This window comes from Scomber scombrus, chromosome 1, assembly GCF_963691925.1.
Source record: "Scomber scombrus chromosome 1, fScoSco1.1, whole genome shotgun sequence".
Classification (NCBI taxonomy): Eukaryota; Metazoa; Chordata; class Actinopteri; order Scombriformes; family Scombridae; genus Scomber; species Scomber scombrus.
In genome coordinates, this window is record NC_084970.1 from 13,455,620 (window position 1) to 13,462,830 (window position 7,211).

Consider the following 7,211-nt stretch of genomic DNA (forward strand, 5'->3'; position numbering starts at 1 on the left):
TAAACACATTTTGGATAATATCATGAAGCATTATTGTGCATGACATTTCATGTGCTAACTATCAAATCATTTCTCATACTAGCTCAGATTTCAATGGCAGTAGTAACAGGGAAGATGCTACTGATGTTACCATCATTTGGACATGTGGAAGTTGCAAATTAATAGACAGAATTCTGTGGAAATCTTAAACTCTGTCATCTGTAACTTGTGTAATACCCCCAAATTGACACACATACATTGGATTTGTATCGTCTCTGTATGTCAAATCATAAAGACAAAGATATTTCACGTAGAAACCAAGATACGTCAAATCAAAGAATAGTATAGATATGCAAAAACAATTAATGGAACCCATTACTAAGCTATTATGTATCATTTAAATGTGTAGTGTGTAGAATTTAAGGGCATCTAGCACAATTGACATGAAAGATATGAAATATAATATTTATAAGTATGTTTTAATTAGTTTATCATCCTTTTAATGATATCCTGTTTTCGTTACCTTAGAATGAGCCCTTTATATCTATATATAGAGTGGGTCCTCTTCCACAGAGCCCACTATGTTTCACCACCATGTGTCTACCGTAGCTTAGAATGGGCTAAACAAATATTGGCTCTAGAGAGGGTCTTTTGTGTTTTTCATGAAATTCACAGTCACCATAGATTCCTCTACACACTTGAAGGAGAGGGAAGGGGGTTTCAGTAGGTTGCAATCTGCAACCTAACCACTAGATGCCCATAAATCCAACACACTGCACCTTTAATGTTAACATTAATAAAGAAAACTAATTTTCTACCAATGAGTTTTGATTAAAAAAAAAAAAGAGACAGAAATATATTAAGGGTAGAAAGTACATTGTACTGTATCAATTGTTTTTATTGTATTTTATTTTATCTTATTTTAAGCAAGAATCAACACAATAATTCTTCCAGGCTAGTTCAATATAATCAGACTTTATATGATTGGTTCCCATTTAGATGAAATGAAAAACACTGTTTGCAACAAAATGTAAATTAAGTAACGATCAATTTTTTGCTTTTAATATTTCTGGCATACACATCACTTGTTGTTCTTCTCCATTTGGTTTATTACTGAGACACGAGGAAACAAAGAAGCTGCATAATGATTTAGTAACTAACTTTCACTGTATTTGGTTGAACCACACCTTTCCTGTAACTCGGCTTCATTTTGGTCATGTCATCTAGGACAGATACAAAGTGTGTGTTTCAATTTAGCTACCTGACTAAAATCACATTCTGAAAGCATATCTTATCATTCAAGGGATATTATTCATTATTTTAGCTGAACATAACATAATTATGTGCCTCATATGTTTTATAAATAACATCTGTCAATAAAAAGAAACATTTTTAAAAAAGCAAAGCAATCAAAAACTTTTGTCAATTAATATCTGTCCTAGGTGACATGCTTTGGTAGCAAACAAACAAATCTCACGCTTAACATGTTGATCATCATAGAGTAAGACAAATAATTAAGAGTACAATAATTTAGAAGAGTGAATTATTTTACTGCAAGTAATAGAAATGGAATTAATCTGAGTGATATCTTTGAAACAAAGAGAAGATTAAAAGTCCAGTACATTAAAATATAATTTGAATATATCATTGCATACAATAATAATAGAACCAAACTCAAATTCAATAAAGTCATTATCTGTACAGATTTTTTTTTTAAGGATTTTAATAGAGATGCCATAAAGGCCTTATCAGCTGACATATTAATACTACAAGTGGATGTGATGGATCCAATAGTTAAAACCATGCATACTGTACACTGGGCAAGCTGAGGGCACCACCAAAATTAATTTATTTAAGATCCACGTTTTAGTTGTTTTGATAAAGACAAACCAAAGAGGGTTTTTTGTTTGTTTGTTCTTCCTTTCTTTTAACCACAGTAATTAGCAAATGATCTGAGTGAGCAGAACAACATTTGTTTTTTGCTTCAGGTGTTTGTTTGTGACTACATCCCTTGTGTTTGTATTATTTGTAATGTGATAGATCATTCATTTAAAACAAGAGAATCCACATTACATATTGTCCTGGTTGCCATATCAAATGTACTGCATTGCAACAAAAACACTGAACCTCTCATGAGAAAGAAAGCAAACAGTATTGATATCACTAACTGCCCAGTCTGCCACTTTCTCTTTAAATGCGTACATCTGCCTACTATCTGAAGGCTAGTCTATTCCAAAATGTTATATTTAAAAGGCATATCTATTCCAGTTGCAACCCTCAAAAGTACAGTGGTCATCTGGGATCTTCTTTGTGTCCACTGAATATGAGCAACCTGGTCATTCCCACTTTCAGTTAGCAACATCCTCATCCTCTGTGTTTACTGAGCCAACATAAAGCTGCACATACACTTAAAACATACGCACACTTACAAATAGATTTCTGCCATTGTGCAGGTAAATAACAACTGGAATGACAAATTGACTGTTAATCTTCCACCCCTACTGTATGCTGTGAATATCTGTCTTGAATGGATTTGATTTGACCTGTAAGAGACCATCTGGAATTACTCAGCGTCTGTCCCCTCCCTAACTGTAAAAGCTGCCAATAAACTGAGCAACTGTGTGGCAATAGATCGAGTTTTCCTCCTGGCAACAGTAAATAAAGTGAGGCACATGGTCAAGTCATTTTCTTTTTCCATGGGAATTAAGAAATGTAGAAACAGTCAGTGTCTGCGTGCTAGTAACACCTGGAAAATGCTTATTTGTAATATTACCTAAAACATCACTGGGGTATTTCATCTTTGGTTTTCCAAAACACTGTGACCCTTGCCCTGGTTTCCCATATAAGGATTCAAGATAGTGTTTATATGTTAGAGGAAAATGTTGCAATTTGGTATTTGATTGAGTGTATTCTCTCAAAAATCAACCTAGCTGACCCTCACGCATTGAAATTCCATAAATAACTGGGTGAGTGAGAGAGCCATAGCTTCATGTTGAACTCCTTGACATTTTACTAATATACAGGACAGTGTCTCTGTACTTTGTTCTGTGGCATCAGATGATTCACAAAGCAGCTTCACAGTGATAAGCCTTAAAACCTTATAAAGACCCACCAGACTTTTGTAAATCACTTTGACAAGCAGCATCTGCTTATAAGCAGGTTCTGGGAAACAGTGCATCGGTCACTGTATAGCATACAGTACAGTACATGCTGACTGTCAGGTTTTTTCAGGATACAGCATCTATGTATTGATCCATTTTGGAACAAGTTTGGAAATGCACCTTTTAATGGGAAAAGAAGGGTGACAAGTAGCAAACAGTTCTGGGTGTTGTATATCTATGTCATGTACAAAAGTATTTTAGAGGAAAAATATATTTGAAATATGACTCTGAAAGTTATAAATAAACATAAATGGAACAAAAAGGTCTATCTATTATCATTTGTTGCTGCAGTGGCATTTATATGAAAAGGGAATACATATTGTCAAGCAATATTTTGACATTTTGAAGAAATGCGCTTATTCGTTTCCTAGAAGAGAGTTAGATTAGAAAATCGATACTACTCTCATGTCTATACACTAAATACGCCAGCAGTTTAAATTATCATAATCTTAAATTATTATAAGGATTGAAAATGGGTAAACAATAGCCTGCTTCTGTTTCAATAAAGTCCACCTACCACCACCACCACCTCTAAAGCACACTAATAAACATTTTATATTTTGTTTGTTTAATCAGTACTGTGCTGCAAAACTCATTAAGAATACAGTAGAAGATTGAGATATTTTACCGAGTGATATTTTTAACACAAGGAAAAGGTTAAAGGTACATCAAAATATAATTTGACCACATCATTTTAAACAATAATAATAGAACCAAAAAAAAAACTGAATTGAAAAATTTTAAGTTGTGGTTTTGAAGAGGATTTAACCTTCGTATAGAACCAGTAGCTGTTTCCATCATGTCTCCAGTCACTATGCTAAGCTAAGCTAACAGGTGGCATTTAACTATTTAACAGATAGAGGTATCAGTCACATCCAACACAAGTCACATCAAGTCAAGTGTGAATAAGTGTAATTTGCCAATATGTGCAGCTATCCTTAAGTTCAAAACATAAACCCCTTAAAACTTGTGATTCTTTTGGGACATCTTAACGGCTAAATTCAAAGGAATGATCAAGTCTTGATATTGTAGAGTTCAAGTATTTGTCTCTAATATTTTTTTGTCAGAAAGATCATAGCTAGACAGCAAAACTTTTATTTGTATAGATCATGTATAGAGCGATTAAATAGCTGTGGAGCATGTGTGAGGTACTGCAGCGCTGGCAAAGTGTTTGAAGTCAGTGCTGCATATTGCCTGAGATACTGCCTGGTGCAACCTTTTTAACTAGAAAATACATCACAGCAGCAGGGGGGTAATTACACAAATGCAACAGGTGCCTAAAGATACTAATTAATTCACGCACAATATTACTCATTTTGTATGATTAATGTACCAGCATGTTTTGACTGCTTACAAATAAGCACACAAACATAAATAATACAAAGAGCACAAAACACTGTGTGTCAAATGTGCTCCATCGAAGTGGAGGTGAAAAGTTGTATTGGTGACAGCTGGCACTGAGCTGCCTTACACAACTTTAATTTGTGGACATACAAACTTCACTTGTGTTTTATCTTATGTAAGAGTATACTTAGATAACAATACATTATGAACCATTTCTGTAACTGTTTTATTTCTGTGTCTTGATTTGACCCTCACAGTCTCAGGGGAGACGATAAATGACACATGTGGGTGCCACATACACAGCAATTAATGAGAATTCATAGGAATTAATAAATTACTAAACAAATTTCAGCACTTGCTCACTAATGACTTTGCTGCCAAGGCTGCCAGCTCATGCATGCCTAATTTGTGAAATGTGTGTAAAAGTGTAATGAACTCACACAAATTGCTTTCTCCCATCTTTCAGCACCGTAGACTAGGATGTCATCGCAAAGTCACACCATCAAAACAAATACAGGCATCATTTATACTCCGAGGGCGTGTGATTATGCTTTCACCTGCACTGACATTATCACTGCCTCTAAATGTGTTTTGCAATCCCTTTCTTTTTTCCCCCATTTGATTTTTTGTCTTATTCTTTAGTATTTTGTGATTTTTCCTCTAACGCCCCCTCAATTTCTGTTCTACCACAACCAAAATAGTTCAAAATACAGGCGAAAAATATACTGGAACTATAGAAATCTTTCTAGTTTGACCTTTGTATAACAGCTGCACATGTGTAGCTTGCTACTTCAGCCTGAAGAGGTGTCATATAGTAGAGGTTTTCAGCTATTTCTGCTTGTCATTTGCTGTAAATTTTGATCTTTGACTTCTGGGATGAGAAATTTTTCCTCTCAGAATAAACTGCAAGGTCCAGCTGAGACTCTCTCTCTCTCTTTCTCTCTCTCTCTCTCTCCATCTTTCTCTCTGAACAGAAACCAGCTCTAACATACTTTTTCACACACTTGCTAACATTTATATTCAATTTTAAATTTCATCTATTCTTGATTTCATGATTCAAAGTTTTGCACTATGTTTTCATAAGAAAAAAAATGCAACAATGGTGGGAAAATGGAATAACAGGTGTTGGCTGGTTAAGACGTGAGAGCCATGCACTCATGTAGCTCTTTTCATCTGTAACTCAGCTCATCCTCTCTATTTGTCTTCTCTCTCTCCTCTCCACCCCTCTTCCTCAATTGAGCAAAGCAGAGATGTACAGATAGAGGTCTAATTAATGTGTGCTTTCTACTCTGAGCTGCCTCTTAGTGGAGAGTGGGGTGGAGGGGTTTGGGCTGAATGGTTTGGAGCTGCGCTGTTCTTCTTCATTTGTTGTCTGTGTCACTGGGGAGGTGGGATTTCTTACTGAGCCTGTGACTCTGGTTGTCTCTTACTTGTACAAAGGAGGGAGAAGGGCTTTGTTGTTTGAATCAAAGATTACCTAGGGTTCATTATTGATAGGTCAGAGCTTTGCTCCTGAGAAACCTGTCTGACATTTGAATGCTTACCTAGAATCAATGTACATTTGTACAGTATGCTCAAAGCAGCCCAGAACTTTACCTAAACAAGTTCTTAAATTCCTGTTGCTGTGAATAAATCAATTATATACCTATAATATCAGGCATACAGAAAGATCATTCCACTCACACAAAACAGTGTCTACATTTCCCTCACTGAGAAATAGTTGCATTTAACCTGCAAAACTCAGCTTTTCCCCTTACATTTCATAGTTTTTTGTCTTATTTTATATATATATATATATATATATATATATATATATATATATATATTTCTTTCTCTTATGGTTTTATATAGTTATAACTCTTGTATGCACAATATGTATTGTATTAAACAAGATGATGCATATCAAGAGGAATGAACTACAAACAACACAATTTGAACAAAGTTCCCCTAAAGGTACTTAACCCTAAAATAAGCCACTTGGCTGCAATGATGACAAAGCTATGAACACAACACTTACATATTATCAACTTTTTATTTTACATGGTGAATGTGCTAACAAAAAACTGCCCACAGTACCAGTCAAAATTTTGGACACACCTTCCCATTCCCTTGAATGCGAAAGTGTGCCCAAACTTGACTGGTAGGCTACTGTCCATACACTTTGACCAGACACCAAACAAAGTTAGAATGTTTTTGTAAATTTGTGTCTAGGCGCTATGCAAATGAGGTCCAACATTCACTCTACTTTTAACTTTATGGTCTTCACTAACTCTTTAGCTGCTATATGCTATTCAGTGTTCACCAGCGTGTCATCTTTCTGCTGTTTGGTGCTGGATGAATAACAGCTGATTTAAAGTGCTTTTTTGATGTTGGAAACAGCTTCCTTCTGTGCCATAAAATGCTATGAGAGTGATGATGGTGATGCAAAACAGTAACGTTGCTAGCTGTAAAACACTGAGCTGAAAGTCACTTTAAAGATCTGTAGAGATGAGGGGAACTGGATTCGAGTAATAATACTAATGACATCTCTCACATATAAGTAGTCATGTGATCCATTGTTACTCTGAATTTATTGATTAAAGCCACTTTAAAATTTAAATGAAACAGTTTTTACATGTCATATATTCTCTTCCTTTGTGTCAGCAACAATACATCAACAACATCCTTCTGCATATTTACACCAAAATATTGATATCGTGAACTTTGGGGTAAGTTACAATCTAAAAT